Source organism: Camelus bactrianus, chromosome 13 (assembly GCF_048773025.1).
Source record: "Camelus bactrianus isolate YW-2024 breed Bactrian camel chromosome 13, ASM4877302v1, whole genome shotgun sequence".
Lineage (NCBI taxonomy): Eukaryota > Metazoa > Chordata > Mammalia > Artiodactyla > Camelidae > Camelus > Camelus bactrianus.
In genome coordinates, this window is record NC_133551.1 from 25,524,261 (window position 1) to 25,551,880 (window position 27,620).

The 27,620-nt window shown below is 35.9% G+C and overlaps 1 long non-coding RNA gene across 1 annotated transcript in view; it reads right to left on the reverse strand.

Annotated features, from left to right (window-relative positions):
* Positions 1-27,620, reverse strand: part of LOC123619251 (uncharacterized) — a 180,563-nt gene that overhangs the window by 112,561 nt on the left and 40,382 nt on the right. Inside the window, exon 3 of the long non-coding RNA XR_006727799.2 lies at positions 8,186-8,278. This is a non-coding gene — a long non-coding RNA (uncharacterized LOC123619251). The remainder of the gene's footprint in view (positions 1-8,185; positions 8,279-27,620) is intronic.

The following is a 27,620-nucleotide window of genomic DNA, read 5'->3' on the forward strand; positions in this document are numbered from 1 at the left end:
TAAATGTATGATTCTTTTAATGTATTTTGAGTTTAGTTCATTAATATTTTGTTGAGGATTTCTGCATCTATTTTCTTCAGGGATTTTGGCTTGTAATTTTCTTTTACTGTAGTGTCTATGTCTGGTTTTGGTTTTAGGTTACTGCTTGCTTCTTGGAAAAAATTTGGGAGTGACCCTTTCTCTTCAATTTAAAAAAATAGTTTGAGGAAGATAGATAATAATTCTAAATTTTTGGTAGAATTCACCTCTGAGCCATCTCTGCACGGTAGAATGGGATCACAAAAATGGCTGCCACCAAGTGTCTCAGTCCCCAGGAGTGAGGGAGTCCCAGCTGCCTTCCTCTTCAGAATGCTCTCCAAGACAAGCAAGTCGACCTACCCCTGTGCCTTTCAAACTGTTATCTCTGCACTGGGACTTGGAGTGAGAGTTTTTGCATGCCCTCTTTAAGAGAGGAGTCTAGATTTCCTATAGCTCTTTGGTTCTCCCTAATGTAAGTCCTGATAGTTTTCAAAGCCAGATATTTTGGACGCTTATCTTTCCATTGCAGGATCCCTGGGCTGGGGAGCTTGATGTGGTTATCAGACTCCTTGCTCCTAGGGGAGGACCTCTGTGATTGTGATTTTCTTCCTGCACGTGGATTGCTGTGCTGGAGGTGTGAGTCGTGACTAGACCATATCTCTACCCCTCCTACTGTTTTTATTATGGCTCCTTCTTCATATCTTTAGTTGTGGAAGTCTGTTCTACTGCTCTTCAGGTCATTCTCAGAGATAGTTGCTCTGTAATTGTAATTTTGGCAAGCCTGTGGGAGGTAGTGAGTTTAGGATCTTCCTACTCCACCATATTGATCCAGACCCCAACCATCCTAAAGTTATTTACAGTAATATATTTTAGGCTGTGTAAGTGAAAATATCATATGACAGATTCTTTCTACTTCTCATAAATTTCCCAATCTCAGATTGAATTCCACCTTCCAAATTTTATCCTTTACTTTCTAGGTCCATTTTTTGGAGGTATACTCATTCCTTCTCTGATGTTATACCACTTACGATGCATGCTTATTTTTGTGGTGAACAATTTATTTCATGAATATCAAAAATATGAGATTAGTTGAAAAAATCAGGGTGCTGAATTTGTTGATGTACATTTTACAAAATTTGAACTTCCCCGTAGAGAAAAGTTTTCTGAACTCTAAGCCACTGATATTTAGATATGAAGACATTGCAATAGCTTTGTGAATTTATCTGCAATAAGGTCACTTTAAAAAAAAAAAAACTTAATCTCAATCATAAAAACACCTTTGGACTTACATAAAAAATAAAGTTTATAAGGAAAGAAAGCTTTGCAAACTAAGACTAACACTAGTACCTTTGATTAGTAAATAACAAATACAAACAGAATATTTTATATTGCACTGTATTCAAATATATTACTTGGTGTCATGCTTCTGTATGTATGTAAACAAACTTAAATCCAGAGAAATGAAATATAAAACATTAGGAAATACTGATTTTTGAAATTATGATCAGTTAGAATTTTCTAAGCAAATCTTTACATTTAAATTTTAGGATTGTTTCATGCACTCACCAAAAGTAACTGAATTCACAGTGACATATTCTATGAAATTATTTAGAATCTAATTATAATAATTAAGTGGCATTTAATTAAAACAGTTCTTCTCAGTGGGTTTATGCTGTTTCACATTAACTGCCTCATTTGGATTACTCCATATTGTTTCTATACATGACATCATGCATAGTGGGAGTAGTCTTAAACTCTGAATTTTAATAAGTTTTGTACAGCTGTTCACTGAATAGCAAGTAGCTGATGAACAAACATTAGCTAAAATGCCTTATGAATCAAATATTAAGCTGCATTTTTGAATTACAATTGTCTAAATTTTTATCAGATGTAATCATTAAAATTAGTCAGTTATATTCAAAAGTATTGTCTAAATATATTTTAAATTAAAAGTCCCTTTGAAGATCTTGATAATTAATCTTTCATTCCATGACCTTTCTTCCATTAAATCTCTTTCTATATAACCCAAAACTTTCTGAATACACAGTGTATTTCTATACCAGTAATATAGATGTTACACAGTCTTCCTTTTTTCACAAAATCTCCATGTCTAGAATTAGAAAAATAATTTATAGATACATTTTATAGGGTATCTATTTATTCCTCTATCACTGTGTGTATATGTATAGCTAATAGACATATAGGTAAATTTACATATAAGTAAACAATAATAAGAGCATTTGCTCTATTATTTAGATAAGGGACAAAATATACCCAAATCTTGCTCCCAATCAGCTATCAATTTCTCTATATTTATGTTGACCAAAAAAAAAAATCACAACACTCATCTTTCCCTATAGGTTGTCCCCAAATATAGAGGTGCCCATTGGCAGATGAATGGATAAAGAAGTTTTACACACACACACACACACACACACACATGAGAATATTACTCAGCCATTAAAAAAAAAAGATGGAACACTGCCATTTGTGACAACATGGATGAACCTTGAGGGTATTATGCTAAGTCAAATAAGTCATATGGGAAAAGATAAGGACTGTATAATTTCACTCATATGTGGAATATTAAAAAAAGAAATGAACAAATAAAGCAAATGAAAACAAATACATAGACATAGAAAATAGATTAGTAGTTATCAGAGGGGAAGGAGTTTGGGGGAAGGGCAAAATAAATAAAGGGGGTCAACTGCATGGTAATAGATGGAAACTAAAATTTTGGTGGTGAGTATGCTACAGTGTACACAGAAGTTGAAATATAATGTATGCATGAAACATATAATGCTATAAGGCAATGTTACCTCAATTAAATAAAAACATATATTCATCAAGTACCTCAAATATAAAGTAGAGTTTATGCTAAATCATAATAATTCCAAAATACATTCTTATTCTATTACTTTACTAAAGTCTCTCATGGGAAGAATATCCATCCAAAAAACAAACATCAATCACCAAGTCTGGAAATTCACCAAACAGACATACTTGCAAACAAAATGCACATGTAACAATTATATGGACAAAACTCTTAATTTGTATGCACCTTTAAAAACACATTTATTTATTCATTCAATAAATATTTAAATGTATCCTATGTGATAGGCACTGTTTCAACAGGAACTTTTGAGAAAAAAATCAAGATCATTAAAAGATTTCTCCGAAAATAAAAGTACAACAAATTGCTAGTTCATTTTAATGATCCAGAGCACCAAGATTCCTTTCTCTATTACTTGGTCTTAAGTCATTCAACCCTTGGTAGAGTCCCTCATCCATTTGATTAAAATCTACAGAGGGATATGAAGAGGAACAACATAGGAATCCTATGTTCCATTGTGAAATACAGTTATCAAATAATTATGAGCATGATACAGATGATGAAAGTCAGGGCACAGGGTGTACATAGGAATAAACTTGGTCTGAGTATGAACAGAAATTATTATATTGTGAAAAAAGAGTATTTCAGGCAAGAGGAAGCAGCACTTGTCCAAAGGGGTCTTAAAATACCACTGAGTAGCATGTTTAAACAACTGAACAAAGTAGAGAAAGCACACCAAGGGATTAAGGAAAATGTGCTAATATTTATTGAGTGTCTGCTATACTGTTGTAGGTGATATGGATATGGTGGTGAACAAAACAAAGTCCAAACACTCACAGAAATTACATTGTTTTTGGAGGATTGAGGAAGAGGCAATAAAATTTGGTATGGTAGGCACCAAAAGCTTTAGAGAAAAGTTAAACGTGGTGAAATGGATAAAAAAAAATGCCAAAGAAGGGAGATGTGTTGGTATCTTATTGAAAAGTGATGCAGCAAAATGATTAAGAGTGCTGACACAAGTCATAATGCCTAAATGTGACCTAAGGGATATTATTTAATTTTAAAACTTATGAAATGTTTAGAAAAGGGACTAATACATAATGTCATAACACAAAAATGTTGCTATTGTTATCATCATCATTTCATAATCATCTTCATTATTACTGTTATTTAAGATGGTAAATGGAGATACCATTCAAAAGGCAGAATTTGAAAAGAGACTGAAGGTAAATGGGGAAGGAAACTATACAAACATCAGCAGGAAAAGCATTGCAGGCAGAGGGAAATGGAGTACAAAGACCTAGAGACAGGAGTCTACTAGGTGAGGTCAAGAAACAAGGTTGAGACTAGTGGTACTGGACTGGGATGCATGAGGGGTGGGCACACAGGAGATGCGTTAAAGAGGTAGTGGCAATTTCAGTTGAATAGATCCTTAGAACCACTATAAAGAATTTGGCATTTATTAAGTGAAAATTGAAATCTCAAATAGTTTTAAGCAGTGGAGTAAGATGATTTTATTTTTGTTAGGATATCCCTTGCATTTTGTGGAGAGAGCTGTGAGGGCAGAGGCAGCTATGGGAAGCTGGAAAACAATTAGGATGCCTGGACAAAGAAATTGCACCACCACAATAAAGTGAATATTACAATAAATGTCACCTGAATTTTCTGGCTTTCCAGTGCATATGAAAGTTATGTTTACACTATATTATAGTTTATTTAGTGTGCAATAGTATTATGTCTAAAAAAACAATGTACAAACCTTAAATAAAAAAATACTTTATTGCTAAAAAAATGCTAACCATCATCTGAGCCTTCCCAAGTTGCAGTCTTTTTGCAATGGTAATATAAAAGGTCACTGATCATAGATCACCATAACAAACACAGCAATAATGAAAAAGTTTGAAATACTGTTCAAATAAGCAAAATCTGACACAGAGACTAAAGGTGAGCAAATACTGTTAGAAAAATGGCAGCATACACTCTCCTGATGCGGTGTTGCCAAAACCTTCAATTTATAAAAAACAGTATCTTTGCAATTTAATAAAGTGAAGTGCAATAAAACGAGATATGCCTTATGTGAGGAAAAATAAAAGTGCAGTCCAGTATGGCTCCCAAAGTTTTGGTTTGGCAACTGGAAGAACAGAGTTGCTATTTATTAAAATTGCTAATTACGCAAGAGGAGCAACTTTGTTGTGTTGGTAGTTGGTAGGTGGAGAGAATCAGGAATTTAGGAATTCAATTCCGTATATTTCATTTTCACAGTGAAATGGAAGTGTGAAATTGAAATGGTTGGTTTAGTATGAATCTAAAAATTCAGAGGAAATGTCCAAGTCGGTTATATATATATTTCAGATTCATCTTTTCCATATATAGAAGGTATTTGAAGCCATAAAGATATAGGAAAGAGGAGAGGAAGTCTGAGAACTGATCCTTGAAGTATTCTGGTATTTTAAAAGCCTGTAAGACTACTAGATAAGATGGAGTCTGGGAAGTAGTAAGAAGAAGGCGCAGCTTTTCTCACAGAGTACTCAAAAAAGAAAGCCAATGGGATTCTTGGAACAGAAGTTCAAAAAGCTGCCTCTCCTCTACTTCATAAACTGTTTTTAAATAGTCCTGAATATTTCTAAATCCTACAGAATATTCAGTAGTAGATATGGATACCTGTATGAGGGTAAGGGAGGAAGGATGAAAAAAGCCTTTCATATATGTAGAAAGCACTTAATGTGGATCTGAAGAGGAGAAGCAATGGTAGATCTGTTTTAAGAGGCGTTCAGAAGACTGATCACATTAAGCTACAAAAGACTTATTAAGTATTTTAGGTCGAGAAGTTTTCTGTTCTGGTTACTGGGTAACAAATCATCCTAAATCTTAGTGGTTTCAAGCAGAAATTTATTCAAATCTCTCATGGTTATGTGGGTTGACTGATCTCAGCTAGGTAGTTCTTGCTTGGGGATTTTCATGCCATTTTAGCCAGAGGTCAACAGGAGCTGCAGGTATTTGATGACTTGGCTGGGCTGGGCATTTAACATGGTCACTCACATGTTTGACAGTTGATGCTGGCTTCTGGTTCAAAGTCCAACAGGGGCTACCAACCAGAATGCCTACACTTAGCCACTCCCACAGCATGGCAACTGATTTCAGAAGAGTGTCTCAAGGGGGAGAGTCCCCAAAACAAGAGTTTAAAAAGACTCAGGTAGAGGCTGTAAGTTTCTCATGGCTTTGAAGTCACACATCACCACTTCCACAACACTCTTTGGTCAAAAGCAAATTACAGGACAAACCCAGATTCAAATGTAGGGAGCTATACATGAACATGAGCTTGGATACTGGGATATGTGGCCATTTTTGGAGACTGGCTGACATTCTCAATTTAGTATAACTTAAAGTATACTATAGTTAAATCATAAACTAAAATTATTTTAATATTCTTTTGGTTCATAAATATTGTTTCTCTAATGTGATAGTAATACATAACACATGTTTACTGTAGAGAATTTAGAAAATGTTGATAAAGGAAAAAGAAAATATAGGAACCCATAATTTCATCACACGTGCATAACTCACACATAATATGTGACTAATGTTTGTTCAATTAATGAATTGGCAAATCAGTTAATTAACACTGGCAATTTTATATGTAACTTTTAAATCTAGGATGACAATATTTAGAATTTTAATTTTATCTTTTTGCTAAAATTATGCCATAAATATATTTTCATTTCATTAAATGTTCTACTATGCAATCATTTTAATGATATTACAGTATTTTAGTATGAAGAATAGCCCTATTAATTTCCTATAGCTACCCAAAATGTTTGCTATTATTTTAAAAAAGAGAAAACTAACATCAAAGTAGTCAAAACTTTATTGCTTATGGTTAATTTTTATTAGAAACAAAAATAAGACAATTTTAAGATTTTTAAAATATGCACTGTGAATTTCCCTCTGAAAAGACTAAAATAATTTACACCACCATTAGCACTTGTGTGGGAGGGGTTCATTTCCACACATTCAACCATACAAAACTCTTCTGATATGGAAAATAGGAGGATATTTTTTTTTTTGTCCACTTGCGACTGAATTTTTTTTGGTCCATTTGTTCACTCAGTTACCAGTAAAATTGCATACATTTCTATCTGCTTAGAGGCCATTTGTAGTTCTTTTGTGATTTTTTTTTTCTTCAGGGCCTTTATAACATTTTTCATTAAAATGTGCACTTATAAGAAAGGACTTTTTTGTATTGCACTATATATTCTTAAAATGTCATGAGAAAATGGATAAAATAAAACAAATATCCTAAAGATTATAGTCCAGATTACATTTGTGACTGACTTCATGTACCAGCACATAAGAATATTCAGCATATTCAGAAGTAGAAGTGGAGAATGATTATTGTCATTTTATTTGTGGACCAATTCTTATTTTTCACCATTTGTCATGTACTTATTTTATGCTGTAATTATTATCATCACAACTTTCCTCAAAATAATTCTGTAAGGAGAAGAGAAGTAATTCATCTCCTTGATTCCTCTAGGGTCTGCTAAATTATAAGTAGGAAATGGCACACACACCCCACTTTATAATAAAGGGGTTAGACCACAGCTCAGAAGTATGCACTCATTTAATGGGAAGAAAGGATTGTAATAATAATATTGATAAATAATAAATTAATAAATTATAACTATTTACACCACTGCCAAACAGAGAATAAAATCGAACTTTCAGTTTTCCAACAATTTGTGTTGTGTGCTCCCTGCCAAGGACCGCTTAGACACTGAATTAAATGGCTACATATAGTTAAAGTTCCTTTAGAACCATTTTATACTCTACTTGTAACTATTGGTTTTATAATGATCATTATAAAAAACTAATACAATAATCTAACTAAATAACATAGTATCTAATTAAATAAATGTTCACGTTCTGTCAATTCAATTCTGCAATCAACAGTGAAAGAATAGAACATAGTTATTATCTCCTAGGAAAGTGTTGCTGTCTGCCTATGACTGTGATTCTTTACAAACACTGAGATAAATGGATCTTTTATTTACCATGTGGTTTTATTTTTTTGTGTGGTTTTATGAATTATTCTCAAATTTTTCTCATGCCACCTCATGAAACATGAGATACAATTTCTGCTATCAGAACCTATGATTCATGCACATAAGCAATTTGCTATATATTAAGGAGAAAATCCAATTATAATATTAAGTACACTGTCATATTTTATACTTTAGGAGTGGCGTAGGAGTGGTTAAGAGATCAAAGTAGGCATCACAGTAGTGAAGAAGCCGAAGCCACGTTGGTCAGACCAAGAATGGCCAGTATACTCACTATTTCATACCACTTCGGCTTCTAGCACTTGTCTTGCTTCTGAAATGTGGCTGACAAAGCCACCACAACAATTCCTTACTCTCCCAAGATGCCCTGTTCAAAAACAAAACAAAACAAAACAATAGTTTATACAGCCTCTCAGAAGACTCCCATAAAAACAAGTGATCAGTTATGCTTGTTACAGCGCTGTGGCCAGCTTGGAAACACTCTATTCTCTGTCCCTTTTTCCCTGACTCATTCTTCTCTTTCCCTTGTTTTTCATTTCTGGGAGTGTGTTTGCAAATAAGGTGTTTACACACAGCCTATCACCAAACAGTCTTCTAGGGGCTCCAAGCTAGAATAGGTTTCCAGTTATCAGATCCTAAGAACAAATCCAGGAGAGGGATTCCAAGCTAAACAGAGCAGAAGGGATCCAGAAACACAAAAGGGCTGAACAGGCATTTAAAGCGCAAGTTAGATAAGGAGAGAATTATCACATAGAGAAGTGCGGGATTGTTGTGAAAAAAAGTTTAGTCTTTAGAGTTACAAGAAAAACAACGAAATCTTTGAAACTTTTGGAATCACATTAAAATGACTACGTGCAAAAATTATTTTGCACTTACTAGTTCTGCTCCATCTTGGTTTTATTCCTACCAATTCTGTCATTAGAATGGCTTTGAGAACTACGAAAGATTTCTAGCCAGATTTATAGGTTTGTTGGTAAATTGGCCCCCATACACACATGGCAAGGCGAGACTGAACAAAGAGGCAGACCACTCCAGATAGATGGGTTTAATAAACAAAGGAACTTACATAGGAGGCTTGTTTTGAGTGGCTGCAAGATGAATAGATCTCCACACCTGCCTGCCAGAATCTTAAAAGATTATATAGAGGCCTTAACTGGACTCAGTCACATATTCAGTCCCAGTGGTCTCAAAAACACCTTATTCTCTCAAGGTCGAGTTCCTGGGTCAATCAGCTGTCATGTCCTCTCAGACACCTCCTCCAACATTTCCCCTCGTGACTGGCTCTTACAATCTTATACGTCCCCCTCTTCAGCAAGTGCCCTGAATGGTTAGCAAAGCTGTCACTGGCATGGAGGTGGCTCATTTGGCAGCTATCTGGCTGCATGGGAGGCAGATAGGCACATGCAACAGAAAATACAGACTAAGACAATGAGTCCCCTAATAAATAACTATTCTTTACCACCAAGAGCCCTGTGATCCAAACCGCTGATGTATTAAAGCCCTTCGGCTGGAGGTTGGAGCACTCAGGGTGTTTATGTGCATTGCTGTGTGATTTAATAAAGATGATACATTCTGTTTCGATAATGGCACAGGTGCCTCCTTGTGAGGTAGTAATATGGTCCAAGGCCATCCTATTTTGTAGGACAGCTTTTCTCATTAGAGACAAGTCAGTGTTCAGTAAAGACAGGCTTTGTCACCTACCATTTAAGGCTTGCTGGGTATGGGGCTGCTATATGGGCTATAATGTCCCCCAGGCCAACAGAGGGAACAAAGATGGTAGTCAAATAGTTGTATCGGTGGAAACAGCACGTGCACCCTGGCCTTGAGAGGGAATAGGCAGTTGTAGGAACTTGGCCTGGTTGTGCATACCACTCATGTTGGCTGGGGAAGGCAGCACCATCAGATGTGAGGAGATGGACTGGGGACAAGATATACCAGATCAGGACCCCCATCTTCTCTTTCAATGGTGCATGTTCCATTCTAGATATAGTACATTTTGACAGATCTGAGTGGTAGCAGGACAATCGAATCCTAGTGGAGACTGAGTCATCCTCCCTTACACAGAGATGCGAAGTAACTTACCCATCTGAGTGGGACTTTCCATTGCAAATTCCAGTAGATAATGCCTCTCCCAGGCATGATGGGGCTTAGTGATCAAAGCTTAGCACTCCAGGGTGAGAATTGGAGCAATGGCTGTTTCCTGACACTTCCATACCTTTACAGTATTGGGTGTCTCGGAAGGGGTCCCCAGTCTGGCAATATGGAGCAACAGGCCCTACTGGTTGATCATTCAAATGTATTAAAGCCTGGGACAGTGCTTGTGTCCAACCAGTCAAGGTGGTTTTTACCTAATAGTAATTTAATACACTGCTTTAATATTGTATTTTTCTTTTCTACCAACCCTGCTTCTTGTGGGTTATAGGGGAGATGGAACCTCCATTCAACATCATGTCCCTTTGTCCATTTTTGCACATCATGACCTTTGAAATGTGACCCACAGTCACTGTCTATGCCATGAGGAGAGAATCCATAGTTGGTACTCAGGTTTTCTAATCCCCTCATGGTGGCAGCCTGGTTTGTGTGGCAATGAGAAAAATTTGGATTAGGTTAGACATAGTGTCCACACAAATTAAAGCATATTTAGAATTCTCACTTGGTGGAGGGGCCAATATAATCAATTTGTGAATCCCTTACTGGTTGGGAACTCCAGTGGATGGCCCTGAACTTCACTGGCAGTAGCCCTGTATATTTTCAGAATACACAGGACCTGCTGTTAATGCATTAACCAAACTACTGCATTTTAAGAGCAATCTGGCATATTTGGCAATATGCCATCTCACCAGGGAGCTATCATGGCCATTTTTCCTAGGTACTCAATCTGCTGTATCTACTGAAGGGTCAGTTGCAAAAGGCTCACACCTGAGCTAGGGCATCAGCTTCCCGGCTGCCAGCATTTTCAGCTCCTTCAAAGCTGAGATGTGAAAGACAATGAGGACTGCCTCAGGCTCTTGCCGGTGAACTCAGGGTCTTTCCACACACCCTGAGCCTGAGGGATTATTCATGATCATCCATCCCTCCGCTTCCCATTATCCAAGCCATAGGGTTAATTCCTTTATAACAGCCCACCTGTCAGTGGAAAGTGTTAATGGCCAGAGCTCATGAGTGATCACTCACTGGTTATTGCAGTTTGTTCCTGTTTCTACCCAGATGGTGTCAATATTGGGCTGAATAGTGATTGTAGTCCAGTGGGAAGGTGGCCCAGACTAAACCCACTTGTACACCAGGCATCGATGGGAATTTATCTCAGTCCCTCTCTACAGACCCCAGGGGCTGCCACAGGAACAGGGCTAACAGCATTTGGAGGATCTACACAGCCTAGTAGCACCCACATTTCTAGGGCTGGAAGACAAGGTGCTCCTCTCCTGCAAACAGGCATGCCACTTAGTTAAAGGGGGAGTTTGAGCCATGGCAGAAGTGGGTCAATGTAAGACATTCTCTACCCACTCCCTGATAGGACAGGGAGGTTTTTACGACAAAATGCTGCTCCTTCTTGAAAGGCTGTAGTTGGAGGAGCTCTGTGTATGATGCTAGAAGCTGTTACTCTATGGGGGTACGTTGGGTTTCTGTCCCATTCTAGAACTGGAACCAAAATCCTAGTGATACTCTTTCCTTCTGTTGTCTCTGCCACAGTGCCCAACCCATACTTCCGGAATCACAGATACAACCAACTCAAATGGTAGCACTGCTTAGGAGGTGCCCAGAGCTGTAATCTGCTCACGAGTATTTTTACCTTCTCAAAGGTGGTTTGCTGCTCTGATTCCCAATCAACATGTGCCCTTTCTTTACCAGGCAGTAGAAAAGACGAAAGCACTGTGCCAGGTGGGGAATACAAGTCTTCTAAAATCCCCAAATCCCTACAAACACTTGTATCTTTTTCATGTTGTTAGAGGTTAGGTAGGCATACATCTTGTCAATTACAGTTTCTGAAACAATGCATGTCTTACTTGATCATACGACTCCCCAAAACTTTAAGGCAGTGCCTGGATCTTTAAACTGTTGTGCATTCACTGTTCATCCTCTCTCTCACAGATGTTCCAGTAAAGTCCAAAGGGTCACCCACCCTGGATAGGACTGTCTCTAAGGCCTCAACTGGAGTAGGTGGGTTATCAGGGATAGAAGGAGCAGGTGGAGCAGGTCTAAACTATTGTTTGGGTTTTAAGTGTTTCCACAGGCTGACCAGCACAATGTAGATTTGCCAATCCATTAGTCTATCTTTTCAGGTGGGGGTCCCAGCAGCAAGGAGGTGAAACCACATTTGCTTCTGGGTTACTTTTACTTGATGCTTTATGGCTGATTGGGATAGCCTTTTCGCTTTTTGAGTTTCTTCTCTGGCAACATATAGAAAATCCTAAAGACTGCATCAAAAAACTATTCCAACTTAATGAATTCAGTAAAGTTGCAGGATACAAAATTAAAATACAGAAATCTTTTGTGTTTATCAGAAAGAGAAATTAAGAAAGCAATCCCTTTTATAATTGCATCAACAGAATAAAATAACTAGGACTTAATCTAACCAAGGAAGTGAAAGACCTGTACTCTGAAAACTATGACATTGATGAAAAAAAATTAAAGGTGACACAAATAAATGGAAATATATACTATGCTCATGGATTGGAAAAATTAAAATGGTTTGAATGTCTATACTACACAAGGCAATCTACAGAGTCAATGCATTCTCTATCAAAATACCAATGGTTTTTTTTTTTTTTTTTAGAAAACTAGAACAGATAATCCTAAATTTCGTAAGGAATCATAAAAGACTCTGAATAGCCAACGCAATCTTAAGAAGAACAAAGCTGGAGGTATCATGCTCCCTGAATTCAAACTATACTACAACTACAGTAATCAAAATAGTATAGTATTGACATAAACATAGATGCATAGCTCAATGGAACAGAATAGAGAGCCCAGAAATAAACCCAAGCTTATAAGGTCAATTAATCTATGACAAAGAAGAGGAGAATATGCAATGTGGAAAAGAAAGCCTCTTCATAAATGGTCCTCGAGAAACAGAACAGCTACACGCAAATGAATGAAACTGGACCATTTTCCCACATCATATACAAACATAAACTCAGAATGAACTAAATACTTAAAAGTAAGACTTGAAACCATAAAACTCCTAGAAGAAAACATAGGTGGTAAGCTCTCAGAAATCAGTTTTATCAATACTTTTTTTGGATCTATCTCCTCAGGCAAGGGAAACAAAAGCAAAAAAAATTTTTAAATGTGACTATATCAAGCTAAAAAACTTCTGGACAGTGAAAGAAATCATCAACAAAACAAAAAGACAGCCTACTGAATGGGAGAAGATATTTGCAAACAACATAGCCAATGAGGGGCTAATAATCAAAATGTATAAAGAACTCACACAACTCAATATTAAAAAAAATCAAATAAAAAATGGACAGAGGACCTGAACAGACATTTTTCTGAGAGACATAGAGATGGACAACAGACACATGAAAAGATGTTAAAAAATCACTGATCATTAGAGAAATGCAAATCAAAATCACAATGAGATATCACCTCATATCTGTCAGAATGGCAATTAACAAAAACACAACAAATAACACATATTGGCAAGGATGTGGAGAAAAAGGAACACTCATATATGTTAGTGGGAATGTAAGTTGGTGTAGCCAGTATGGAAAAGAGTATGGCGGGTCCCCCCAAAATTAAAAATAGAACTGCCATATGATCCAGCAACTCTATTTTCTGGGTGTCTGAAGGAAATGAAAATACTAACTTAAAAAGACATATGCAAACCTATATATATTGGCGCCAATAGCCAAGATGTGGAAGCAAACCGTATGTCCATCTATAAGTGAATGGATAAAAAAGATATGTGTGTGTGTGTGTATATATATATATATATAAAATGGAATATTTTTCAACTGTAGTAAAGGATGAAATCTTGCCATTTGCGATACCAACGGACCTAAAGGGTGTTATGCTTAGTAAAATAAGTTAGACAGACAAAGACATTTACTGTATGATTTCATTAACGTATGGAATCTAAAAAATCAAAAACAAATGAACAAACAAACAAAAGAGAAACACACTCACAGAGAAAATAAACTAGTGATTGACAGAGAGGAGGGAGGTGGGGGTGAGTCAAGTACATGAAGGGGATTAATATGTACAAACTTCCAGTTATAAAATAAATAGGTCATGAGGATGCAATAATGTACGGCAAAGGAATTATAGTCAATAATATTGTAATAACTTTGTATGATGACAGATGGTAACTAGACCTCTCATGGTGAATATTTTGAAATGTTTATAAATATTGACCACCATGATGTATACTTGAAACTAATAAGATATTGTAGGTCAATTATACCTCAATAAAAAATCAAAAATAACTTATTAGAGATCACATACTTAATAAATCTTGGCCAAATATTTCTGTGCCTCCAGATTATACAGTCTCTTCTTTACCTGAAGCTCAATGCACACGAAAGAGTTATAAATAATCCATGAGAATACTCAGAATAATAATTGAATACATATGGTAGATATGGTAAAAGTGACCAGAAGACAGTAGCATTACTGTGGACTGGTCTACTAAAAAATTAATTCATGGAAGTTAGGACTCGAAAGTGGTAAAAAATTTGAATAATGAAAAAATAAAAAATTTATTTATGAATATCAGCTACATCTCTAGCATTTGGTGCTAATCATTTCACGTTCATTATCTGACATTTATGCCAGCCTCATTAAGTGCAAAACGTTTTCCAATTTAGAGATGAAAACAAGAAACTCAATGAGTTTGATAAGACAACATCCACAGAGCAAACAGGGACAGAACTGTGAATGCATGTATGGCGGTCCTAAAACACCAATGGGAGTAAACACAGATGTTTGTTGTAAAGTGGCAGAAGTCTCAATTTACAGTTATATTTTAGATTGTGATATAGCTTTGACAATCAGAAGCAATACTTTTTGATCTTAGTGAGACTACATTAAGGTACTTGCTTAATAAAAAATCCATTTTCTGACAAATTTCGGTCTCCTTCCCGCTCATGCTTCCATTGAATTGTTATGTAATTTATGTTTCTAAGTATCTTATTTTCCTTCAAATAATCTTCTAGTTCCTTCTGAGATACGAGAAAGAAATTTTCTTGAAGATGAAAAACTCAACCTTTAAAAATCATACATAACTTATCCTATAGCTTTTATAAAACTGTAATATAGCATGCTTAATAACACAGGAAAAATAAAAATATCTAAAGCCCTCCCTAGGAGCAGATCAACATTGCTACAAGGTCACATTATTTTCCATTATGTCAAAGGGTATCACACTGGTCTTCAGTAGATAATCATTTTCTTGCTGTTTAATGATACCCAGCAACTAGTAATCCAATAAAAAACAAATCAGCAGGGCAATTTGATGTCACATATAACTCCAAGAGAGACCATTTCCATGAGTCTACAACCTACAACTCTAAGTAATAAGAATGTTTCATTGTATTATTCATTACCTTGCAGAGGCCCATTAAATGTTTACTGAAAGGAATTTAATTGGGAGTAAAGCCAAAATTCTGTTGGTAAACGTGAATATGGAGATTTTGTATTAATTTTCACATAATTCATCTCTGCACTCTCCATCCTTCTTCATTTTTACAGCATCAAAGATGAAATTATTAATGTATACACCTGTGATAAAGATTGTAAAGGATGCTAAATTGAGAAATTACATGGTTGGTGATGATAAAATTATTTCATAAAACTAATATATAGCTCTTACATTCATAGACATAGAACATAAAGCTCTTATGTTTATTCACAGAATATATTTCATATATTATCTAGTCCAATTTCCTGTTTATACATTCATTTATCCATATGTTTATTTAGCAATTAATTTATATATTTATTCATACATGCATGCACGTAAAACCCCTGTTGTTTATTTTCTTTGATGAAAATAGGAAAAAAACAGTACTTGCCTCCTAGGATTTTCATAAATATTCATAAAATAATCAATGCTAAGTATACAAGATATTGTTTGATAAATCATATACACTAATATTACCATTAGTAAGTTAAATATATTGAGAGTCTGGTATGCACAAGGCTCTGTGATGGACAAAAATGAATAAAACATGTCAACAACTCTCTAGTTGCATCTTGGCAGATAAAGTTATAACTATACCCATATAACATCTAGAAAATAATATGATAAAAATTTCCAGAAGAAAAAGCTCTATGAGAGGGCAGAGATTTCCAAAGACAGAAGTCCTTCCTTCTCCAGTATATATGACAGTGCTTTAAAATTTTCTTTCAACAGTTCTTTTTCCTGACTTACCAGGCAGTCTATTCTATTTCTGGAGAAGTCTAAATATTAGAAATTATGTTATATTATTTCATGTGGAAACTGACTTCAGTACTTTCAAAATATTTTCCATTTTATTCCTAACCTCTATGAGGTGAATTTCAATCAAATGCAAATCAAGTTGGAAAAATGGAAAATAATTTTCTTCAGTTTTTTAACACAAAAACTAGTAAATGATAAGTGAATAATTCTATATAGAATGCTGTTGTTTTATTTGTGCTGACTTCTAAATAAAATAGCTTAGCCAAAAGGATAAATAATAGGCTGACCTGGCCACATGTTCCCAATATATTATTAAACTGCACTATATTTCCTTTGGGAGGAAATTACCCTGCTATTCCCTTTACATTTTTTATATCAATAGATGTCTGAATTTCACTTGGGCCACAGGAGAGGGCTGAAGGAATAAAATTTTACAAAGCTGTGTTCAACTAATGAGAGATAAGGGAGCTCAGAGAGGCTTGAGTTTTGCCATGAACGCTGGTTTTCATTACAGCATTTGGGGAAGCAGGCTATATCAAGGAGAGGGATTAAACGGCATGGGAAAGAGTGAACATGATTAGATTTTATGTTTGAAGGGGTATACTGGAAAATATGCTGTCAAAATCTGACACATGCCTTCAGTTTTTCAGTTTCAGGCAATATTGTTTCCCTAAATAAGACTATTTTTAAAAGTATTTATTGACTTTGTATTTTTTCAATTTGAGCAAAATAATTGAGCTTCTTGTTGACATTATTTGTTACTAGAAATGAGAGATATTGAATGTGATATGTGCCTTAGAATGCTCATTCTCATATTCTGCTCTTGTGATGTCACATTTTACCTGTCTACACTTGGTGTTGCTTATTACTGCAGGCATCAAGAGATGTGCACATGTCAGACTGCCTCCAGCTAGCAAATATGTTTCTGGGAGACATAATGTTTTAAACAGGAAACATAGGCACACGTCTACAAGCCAATCTGTTGACAACTAATAAAGTATTCATATTATAACTCCAGCACAAGAAGTTGAAAAGGAAGCCCTGACTAGTAACATTCCTCTGCATCTATTAAAAAAACTAAAAATGAGGGGAAAAAAACAGTCCTTACCTTTATAAAAGCAAGTTTAACAAAGACTTGATCTAAATGAAAATGAATTGTCAAAATTATAAAGTATGAATTTCTATCTTCTTTTCTTGGTCAGTCATGGAAGGTTTTAATACATACATAGCACTTATTAATGACATTTCTACTATAGGATTATACTGGTATCAATTGAAAATGATTCAAAATCTCAGAAGCTTTTATTTTCTCTATTTCCTTAATCATGGGCTATGCCTTGAACTCCGACCCAAAAAACAAAGTAAGAAAGAAAAGAAAAATGGCAACTATCAAAGACACTTTTTCACAGTGACATAAAGGAATAACAATATCTTAACTATAGACAAAATACAATTTCATTTAAAATTTTAAGACCTAATGATATTAAGTATTATTTGAAATAGAGATATTTTATAAACAATACTATGAATTGTGAATAAGACTTGCCCACTATATATCTATATACATATATACCTTATATAAGTTTTAAGTTTAAAGAGTCTTGGGTGTTAATGTAATATTTAGTGTATTATATTTTTAGAGTAAATGAGCATTTTAAACATTATGCTACAGATTTCCATTTCTGGCCAAAATGCTTGACTAAAAATAACCAGATTTGCTCTATTTATTAAAATAAACCAACATCAGAGAGAACACATGAAACAGTTTTTTTTAAGGCACCAGATATCAAAAAAATGAAAGCTGGTGATCCTTGAGAGATGGTAAGCAAATGCTGTGAGCTCCATTTTATTCCCTAATACCGGGAAGAAAACTTCACAATACACGAGGCATTCAGTGGAGTACACAAGAGGGTCGACTCAGTAAAGGGGAGTAATTAGCCTTAGACTGAGCACTACACTGGGCATTCTTAACAAATCTTTGAAGCAAATTTTGAAAGGACAAAACTATTTTCAAGTTACATAACTGAGTCCCAGAATAAAGCTCAAAAGTATTTATAGAAATTCAAAAATATCCAACAACCAACAGGGAACAAGTATAGTTACCAAACGTGCAAAGAGTAAGGAAAAGCCCTCCCAGGACTAACGCCTGTGCTGTTACTTAATTATAAGAATTAAAATAATTGTATTCCATCTGTTCAAAATCTTAAGGAGAGTCATATAAACTATTTTAAAAAATCCCAGGTAAACAGAATAATCTTTTCAACAAATGATATAGAAACAACTGAATAAGGAAAATAAAAAAACAAGTTACACATGTTGTACCATATACAACTATTTTAAAAAGGATTATAGACAGACTGTAATATAAAATTGAAAACTATGAAAATTTTAGATTAAATATAGGAGAACATTTGGGATGTTGAGTTAGCTAAGAATTTTAAAATGTGATAAAGTATAATCTGTAAAAATAAAATAACTTTGGTTTCATCAAATTAACAACTTCTGCACTTCAAAAGAAAATATCAGAAGAATGAAAAGAGGAACAAAAGACTGGGAGAAAATGTATGCTAATAAAATACTGATAAAAAGACTGGTAGGAAGACTACAAAATCCTCAGAACTCAGTAATTAGGAAAGAAACAAACTAATTTTTTTAAGTGGGCAAAAAATTTGAACAGACATTTTGAACAACAGCATCAGCAAAAAACAACAAAGAGATTAGACAGAGAGACAGACAGATGGGCAGGTGACATACAGACATCAGATGACCCCAGGAAAAGATAAGCAACACCATTAGTTATTTGTTAAATAAAAATTATAACCACAGTGAGACACCACCACATACCTATTAGAATTATTAAAATTATAAATAAATAAATACATACATACATACATAAATAAGAAAGACTGGCTTGGCTACATGTTGATGAGGATACAGAAGAACTTGAATTCTTTTACACTGATATTAGTAGTATAAAATGGAACAATCACTTTGGAAAATAGTTGACAGTTTCTTAAACAAATACACCTGAAAAACATGTAACTAACATATGATCTAGCCACTCCTCTCCTACATTTACCCACAATAAATAAGAGCAAAAGACTTGTACCTGACTGTTCATAAAAGCTTACTTATGATAGACAAAAAGATTGGTAACAACCTAAAAGCCAGCAAGTGAATGGATAAACAAACTATGGTATATCTATATAATGTAATAATAGTCAGCAATAAAAAGTAATGAACTACATGCTACAATATGGATGATTCTCAATATAGTTATTTCAAGTAAAAAGAGCCAGACATAAAGAATACAATTTTATTTATATAAAATTCTTAGTAACCTCTAGTATCAGGAAGCAGATCAGTGTTTGCCTGGGGATGGGGGAGCAGGAGAAAGAGATGACACAGGGGCAGAAATAAATTTGGTAGTCATAAATATGTTCAATTACTTAGTCACAGTTGTGGTTTCACGGTTATAGACCAATGCCAAAATTATCAAATTTTACAATTTAAATAAGTGCAGCTTATTACATATGACACTTATTCCTCAATGAAGTTGTTAAAATTTACTTACTAGTACAAATTATTTTCACTAAATATATCACCGTGGACTTCAGCATGGTTTTGAGATCATCATTATTAAACTATTATGTTGTGTTCCAGATTTGTAAGTTCTTTGTACATATGTATTTATATATGACAAAGAAACTTGTCATTTTGAAATTTACATATCCTCAATAGAAAGTTCTAGGACTTTGGAACTATATATTTTAAAGTATCTGAGACAGTTGAAGTGGGCATAACAAAATCAGTTATCCTGTTAGCATGTCCTTTCTCTAGATGATACCCTAGATTAGAAATTACATGTTCTAGTTTAACTTTAGGAAAGAATAGAAAAGGAAGTGTTAAGATGTTTGTTTCCATGTATTTATACTTTAATAAAACTAGTGATAAAAGATATTTGCTCACATTTGAGGGAGATCCTATGATTTGCCAACTACATCTCCTCATTTCAGACTATCTTAAGGAGATTTACTTATTACTCTTAAAATAAGGAAATGGTATGGATTTTGTATATAAGAGCTTTGCCTAGTTTCCAACTATGAAATGACATTGAAAGGCAACAGAGTATCTTCAGTTGGGTTCCCTAGAAACAGACCCTGAAACAAATACTTGAGGCAATTCCAGAAAGCATCAGTAGAGCAGTGGGGAAGGAAGACAAGAAAGGTAAGAAAGCCAATACAGGGTATTAAAGAGTACGATACCAATCTCTGCAGCGAGGGCTCAGTCCCACTGGGAACATCTGGCAGACTACATACTACACATCCCACCTGAGTGATCCCACCCAAAGGGACCAGGAAGCTGGTGTATCTGTTTGCCAGGTCTCGTTCATCATTGGATGAAAGCTGCTCCTGCGTGTGTTCTGTCTCCTGTACTTGCCCAGACTCCACGAGGGGCTGAGCACACTCCTGCTCTCAGAGGAGGCCCTCAAACAGTCCAGCACACACTTACAGTGAATGTCAAGGGGATAAGGCTGAGGCGTGGACAGTGTCTACTTCCAAAGGCAGTAAAAATCACATCTATATTCCTCAAGAGTTTACTAAATGCTATTCACACAAATGAAGGTTCAGAAACAAAAATAAAGATAAAATCAACATTTAACAGAAGCAGTGTTTCTATAATTGTGCATGATGATTGTTAATACGAAATGAAACAAACTCAGGTGTTAATCTAGAGCGCTAGGACTTTGGGACTATAAATTAGAGGGTACCTGAGCTATAGATAAATGAGTAGTGGCATCAGAGTTATCCAGCTAGGCTCTTGTCAGCTGTGGTATGAAGTTACATGTGTTTGCAGGGATAATGCTATAAAAGCTGTACAATGGTGCTCGTTAGTAACAGAAGTTTATTACCTGAGTTTTTACAGATTACATTTGGCCCTTGAACAACATAGGTTTGAACATTGAAGGTCCACTTATAGGCAAATTTTTTTTTTCCATAAATACTTCAGTGCCACACTATCTGCAGTTGGTTGAATCGTGGTGGTGGAACCACGGACTGGAGGGCTGACTCTAAAGTTATAAGCAGATTTTCAACTGTGCAAAGGGTGGTTGCCTCTAACTCCCCTGACTGTTCAGGGGCTGTCTGTACAATGGGACAGTGATAAAGAGGCTACCTCATATAATGGGGATTTATCATAAAGCTACATGGGAAAAAGAGAAGCCAGGAAGGTGTCCAGTGGGAAAATTCTTTCAGAGCCCTTGACCGTACTGGATATAGCCGTGGTTCTGGAGCACCAGTATCAGCCTTAGTGACCTAGACAGCTTGCCTGTCCCTTGACAGAGAGAATCTAACAGCCCTTACTCCAGAGACTCGGCAACACAATTCTCACTCTCCCTCCTTTCTCCTCTTCTGCCCCTTTGACTACTGTTTCCTTCTGTGGTCTCCCACTATGGTTCCCTCTTTCTCTCTCTGCTTCATATTCAAATTCCCCAAGAGACAGGCTCTAATGGTATCAGTTCATCACTCTCTAGTTTGAGGCTATGCTACTGGGTAGCACTCCTGTTCCAGGACAGCTTAGACACTATTGTCTTTGCTACGTGGCTTCTAAGCTGTCTTAGGTTAGGTGCAGACTCCTGGGCTAATATGTTGTATCATGGTGGCCCACTCAGGTGACAAAAAAAAAAGAAAAAAAAAAAAAAAACCTGACTACTTGTGGAAGATAACCTATTTCTGGTCACGTTTTTCAGAAGGGGGACTGAGTGTGCCAGGCACGTAGCCACGGTTCCAGAAACCAGGAAAGGGAAAGCAAGTGATTAGTTTTCCATTAAAGTTCTCTCAAAGAATAAATGTGGTTCCTGGAATGGGGCAATGATTTATGTGTGAAACCATTAGCTAGTGTTTATTACATTAGTTAGTTTCTTAAGAGAGAAAGACTCCAAGCAGATATGACATGAGACAGTAGCTTTGATAGTGATACGGCAAATTAGATAAGAATGTGACACATGAACCAGAAAAGCAAGGAAGCTATTATTGGATGTATCTGAGAATCGATGCATGTGTTTTCACAGTGGCAGCTGGTACCCCTTAGCCTTTCTAGCATGTTTACAATTTTGCTTAAGGCAAGCCCTGACAGCCAGCAATATGAATTCCTCTTTATTTATTCTATATCCAGGACATCACTTTCATCCTTAAAAAATTAAAATAATAGGGCAATGTTACCAAAAAATAATCTCTCATGCAAAGTAATGATACTGGTTTCTCAAGTAAGCAGTTTCTAAAGAAGTTCCAGATTTGGCTGTGATTTATATATGAAAAACAAATGAAGTTTTACTGACATTATCATCATTAGTAATTTAATTGTAACTGAAAAATGACCATATATTAACTCATCACAATAAATGAATTTTAAATACCCTGAACTGGCATGACACCTATGGTTAAGTTGCATAACAAAGCTACAAGTAGAAGCTATGGCAAAAACTTTTTTTTTTTTTTTCAGAGATGTGGCTTCAGCTACAAGGTGACTCTCATTTAAGGGAAACTTTAATTATTTATATTTCTGGGAAATGTATAAACTCCCTTCTCTTTTGCCCTCAATAACAACAGCCCTTACAGCAATGTATCGTCCACTCCTTTTATTACTTTATCTGTTAGCAGTTCATTAAAAAAAAAAAAGACTGACAATGCCAAGGCTAGTAATGAAGTTGGCTGGTGAATCATAATGCTGTATATCTTATTGACATAGAGCACAGACATCTTAATAATTGGCTTTAGATGAGTGCAAAAGAGGGAAGAGATTTAACAGAAGGTAATTCTTGCATATCATGTCTGAAAGCTGAAGGAAATACAAATGTTTCAGATATAAAATATATATTGAGCATTCTCTCTCCCGGCCTTGTGCCAGGGACTGTGGGTAACACAAGGAAGAATAAAGTACAGTTCTTGATAAATTGAGAGCTTACAATCTGTGAAAAGTTAAGTAACTTCCAATAACAATTCAAGATAACAAAAGAAAATGTGACATGTTGGCCCATGATTAATATCACCTATACAGGTGATAATTGCAGTCTAAGTGCTCTGTACATGATGATTTCACGTTAGGAAAGTTAAATTAATAATTATACTGAATATGCTTAAATTTAGATTAAATTAAGATATAGACTACATTTTTAAGGTTTTGGTTTTAAATAGACATTGAATTAGAGATAATTTTATACTTCTCAGAATGTATTTGAAAATATTTATACCTCAAAGTACCACTACGCTCTGCGTAATTATAACGAAGCAAATCAGTTAATAAGAATGAAGCTCCCAAATCCTAGTAGAGAGTGCCCTGTGACCACCAGGTGTGGTCTGTGATGAACAAAAGCAGTGTCCTTTTGCAAAGAGACATGCAAAGAGGATTATGCTAGGACTGAATCCTTGACAAAAGGTGAAGTTGGGGTTGTGCACAACTTTGTGGATGATGCTCTATGATATTCACTTGTAAGAACAAACTCCTGGAAAGGACAGTGTCAAAACCATTAAGTCATGGGGCAAAAGTGGCCATTAATATGCTGTCTCTATCCACCTGCATCCCTCATGAGGGAGAATGTCTGGATCATAAGTGCCTTTCTTGAGCGGAGGTGTTATCATTTGCTTCTTTTAGTTTTTTCTCATCTATACTAAACTGGCCTCTTTCCCCTTTTATAAGAGCCTCTGATTGAGTGCTCAGATTAGTCTGTTACACGTGGAGAAAGAGAGGTGTGGATAGGTAAGTGTTTTCCCCCTAGTTCCTTTGGTTGTTCTCCGTCAGGGTCACTTGGAAATGTGGGGACACTTAGTTATCACTGGTTTGCAGTGATCGGGGAACATATATGCTGAATGTCCTACAATATGTGTGAGAGCTATGCAGAATGAAGAATTTTGAGAATAGAGAGCCCACTGAGAAGCATGGTGCACTTAAAAGAGGTCTGGAGGAAGAAACCATTACCTCAAACTTAGTAGATATTTTGGGAAATAGATTTGTTTAATATCTGTAATGTATATGACCATAAGCCAGCCTGTACTTTGTACCTTGGCAGTCATAGTAAATATAATGTAAACTTTTTAAAAATTGTGGTAATCTCTATTGGAGATTAGTGTATCTTCTGATTGCTATTCCAGCCTCATCAAATTACCACAGTAGAAATTATTCAGCAAAAGTATTTGCAAAGATTTTTATTGTGTCTAATCAAGAGATAAAATTTGAAGGAAACGGCTATGTACGTATTATTTACAATCATCAGATCATGTTCAATGATGCTCACTTATATAACTTCGAAGCATGCAAACTGTGTGTGCTTACATGTTTCTTGCTAAGGAGACAGACTGATAGCTAGTCATGGGAATTTATCTAATGTGACATGCAAATCATTATGAGCATTTCACAAAGAGAGAACAAGTTTTTGTGACATCAGTGAAATGATCCTATAGCTGCTTTGTGTATGGAATGTGTGTGTGTGTGTGTGTGTGTGTGTGTGTGTGTGTGTGTGTGTCTGTGTGTCTGTGTGTGTTTCTTGCATGATCCAGCTGAAGCAGTTTAAGCATGAAGTTCAAGAGCCAGACTGCCTGGGTTTTCATTCCAGCTCTGCTATTTACTAGGGGAATGACCTTGAGCAAGTTATTTAACCCTCAGTACCTTTGCTTCCTCAACTCTAAATTAGAATATGAATAGTGCCCCTGCACATGTTAGACATTGCAATGTTTAGTACTAGGCCTAAAATGCTTTTTTGTTTTGTTTTTTTTTTTACTTTTGAATTGTTTTTAAATTAAGAAAATGACTCTGACCTTGTGGTTTGAACCAGTTTTTCCATCCTTAGTCTTAATGCAGCTCAAGAAATAACAAGAAGGAGCAAGAAAGAAACCCCCATAGAGGAAAAATTCATTAAATGCACAGTATTATTAATAAAATAGTCCGCATTAAAAGGGACGTTTGATAGCATTTTGTAGCCTTCTTGTAGTCCACCTTGGAGAATCGTTTTTTAATTTTCCCTTAGCCACCATGGAGATCACAAAATCTTTATGATGCTCTGCCTCGGGATTTATTCCCAGTGATGTTGCCCTGGCAGTGGTGATGTATTGTGTTCTTTAGGTGTTAGAGCAGCATCTCTTTGTTGACCAGGAAGCCAGAAAACACATAGCAATTAAAAAGATGTACAGTCTAATATATTCTAATTAGAGATGATTACCCACATCTACCAATGGGTATTCACAAATTGCCTACTAACCCTTTCAGAAGTAGGGCTGATTTTGCATTGTTGCCATTGATTTTGAAAGCTGTACAAAAGACAACGAAGATTATATTAGACACAGAAGTGATTTCTTTTGTATTTTCTTTTCTTTTCTTTTCTTTTCTTTTTCGAAACAATTACTTGGTTATTTCCCTTTGAAAAATTCTAACACTCTTTAGAATGAGGATCTGAAACAGTTTTGTCTTGTTTGGACAATAATTTTAGCTCACAGAAGATAGAATAAGCAACAGAGGAAAGAATTACCATTAACTAAATTACGATTATCAGACTAGACCTGGCATGAGTCAGGGTATAGCAATTAAGATATTTTCCTGATCATTTTAAACTGACGTGACCAAATGGGAACCTTCGTCCTTCCCTTCCACCAAACACATTCCTCTCCCAAACATCATGAGCCACAATCTTGTTTCTCAAGCTAGAAACTGAAGTCATCATTCTACATTTCTTCCTTTTCCTCATGTCTTTCTCAAAAATATATCTTGTATCTGTTCCCTTTTTCACATTTCCACACTCATCACCCTAGCTGAAGCAACCATCATAGACGTGTCCTTCACAAATTCTAATGAGCACACAAATTACCTGGCAATCTTGTTAAAATATATATTCTGGTTGAGTATAAGTTGATCTAGGTTCTGAGATTCATCATTCCTTACCAGGTCCCAGATGAATTGATCCTGCTACTCCATGGATCACCCATTAAATAGCAGGGCCTAGATGACCCACAAGGCACCTAACTTGTGTCACAGGTTCAAGCTCATCTTCCTGCAAACTATTCTTCTCCTTTTCCTATGTCCCCTTCAATCTTCAGGTCAGCAACAGCACACTGAATGCCCCTCATGCTTCAAACCTCTGATATCCTCTTATGCAACTAGCCAAAGAAAATTGTTTTTAAAAAGCTCAGGTGATTAGATAGTCTCCCTACCTTAAAGTCTACTGAGTTGGGACTTAAATTACATCTGCAAAACCCCCTCATAGAAAGATCTAGATGAATATTTTAGTGAACAACCCAGGACTGGGGATCTTGAGGGGCCATCGTGGAATTCTGCCTACCCCACTTTGCTTTTCACCGCAGGACCTCAAAGAGCCTCAAACAGTCTGAGCTCTCCTGGGAATGAGGTGGAAAGAACAAACTAGGCGTAAGAGTGAAGCTTTGTATCATCTCATGTTGCTCATATCTAAAAGTAAGGCTGTGTTTTGACACAAGAGAATCAAGCTGTTATCAGTATGCAAGGAAGGAGCTTCCACAGAGCATGGAAAGGGGGCTATACATTCAACGGCTTTGCAATTCACTCTGAACGATAAGGCTCCTGACACTCAAGGTTACTCCCCTTCCACTCTCCCTCTCATTCACCGCATTTTTTTTTTCAACTCAGCCTTCCATGGAGTTCTCAGCAGAGCCAAGCTCTTTCACTCCTCACAGGCTTCCTCCACCTGGATGCCTACAGCTCGAGTTCTAGTTCTCAACCTCAGCCTCAGAGCATTCACATGGCAACTTGCCATGTATTTTACATCAGTCTAAGAGCTTTTTCTGACCATACTTCCTAATCACCAGCTATCTGATTATATACCATATTGTTTCATTATCTTCATTCCCTTCATAAGAAATATTTTGATGTGTGATCATTTATTTATTTACTGGTTTACTTACTTACCATCTGGCGTGGCCAGGTCTCAGGCTCCAGAAGTGCAAGGGCAGTATCAGTCTTGACCTTTCTTATGTTCAGTGTCTCATATGGAACTTAATACACATTAGGAACAAATAACGGTGTGCTAAGTAGTTAGCATTATATAAGAATTAGAAAATAGACATGTCGATCAAACAATGGGGAGTGAATGAGATGTTTAAAGAGAATATAAAGTCACAACTGTTGAACTTTGGGACAAATGTGGTGAAAAGGCTTGTTTTGTTTGAGCAGAGAACACCTTTTATAGGGTGTGTTCATTTGAAACTGACTCTGCACGACCCGTCTAGTTTGCCGTATCCGCCGTCACTCCATATTATTTTTATACTGCCTCTTCACACATTTACACGTCCTTCCTCACAACTTAAAA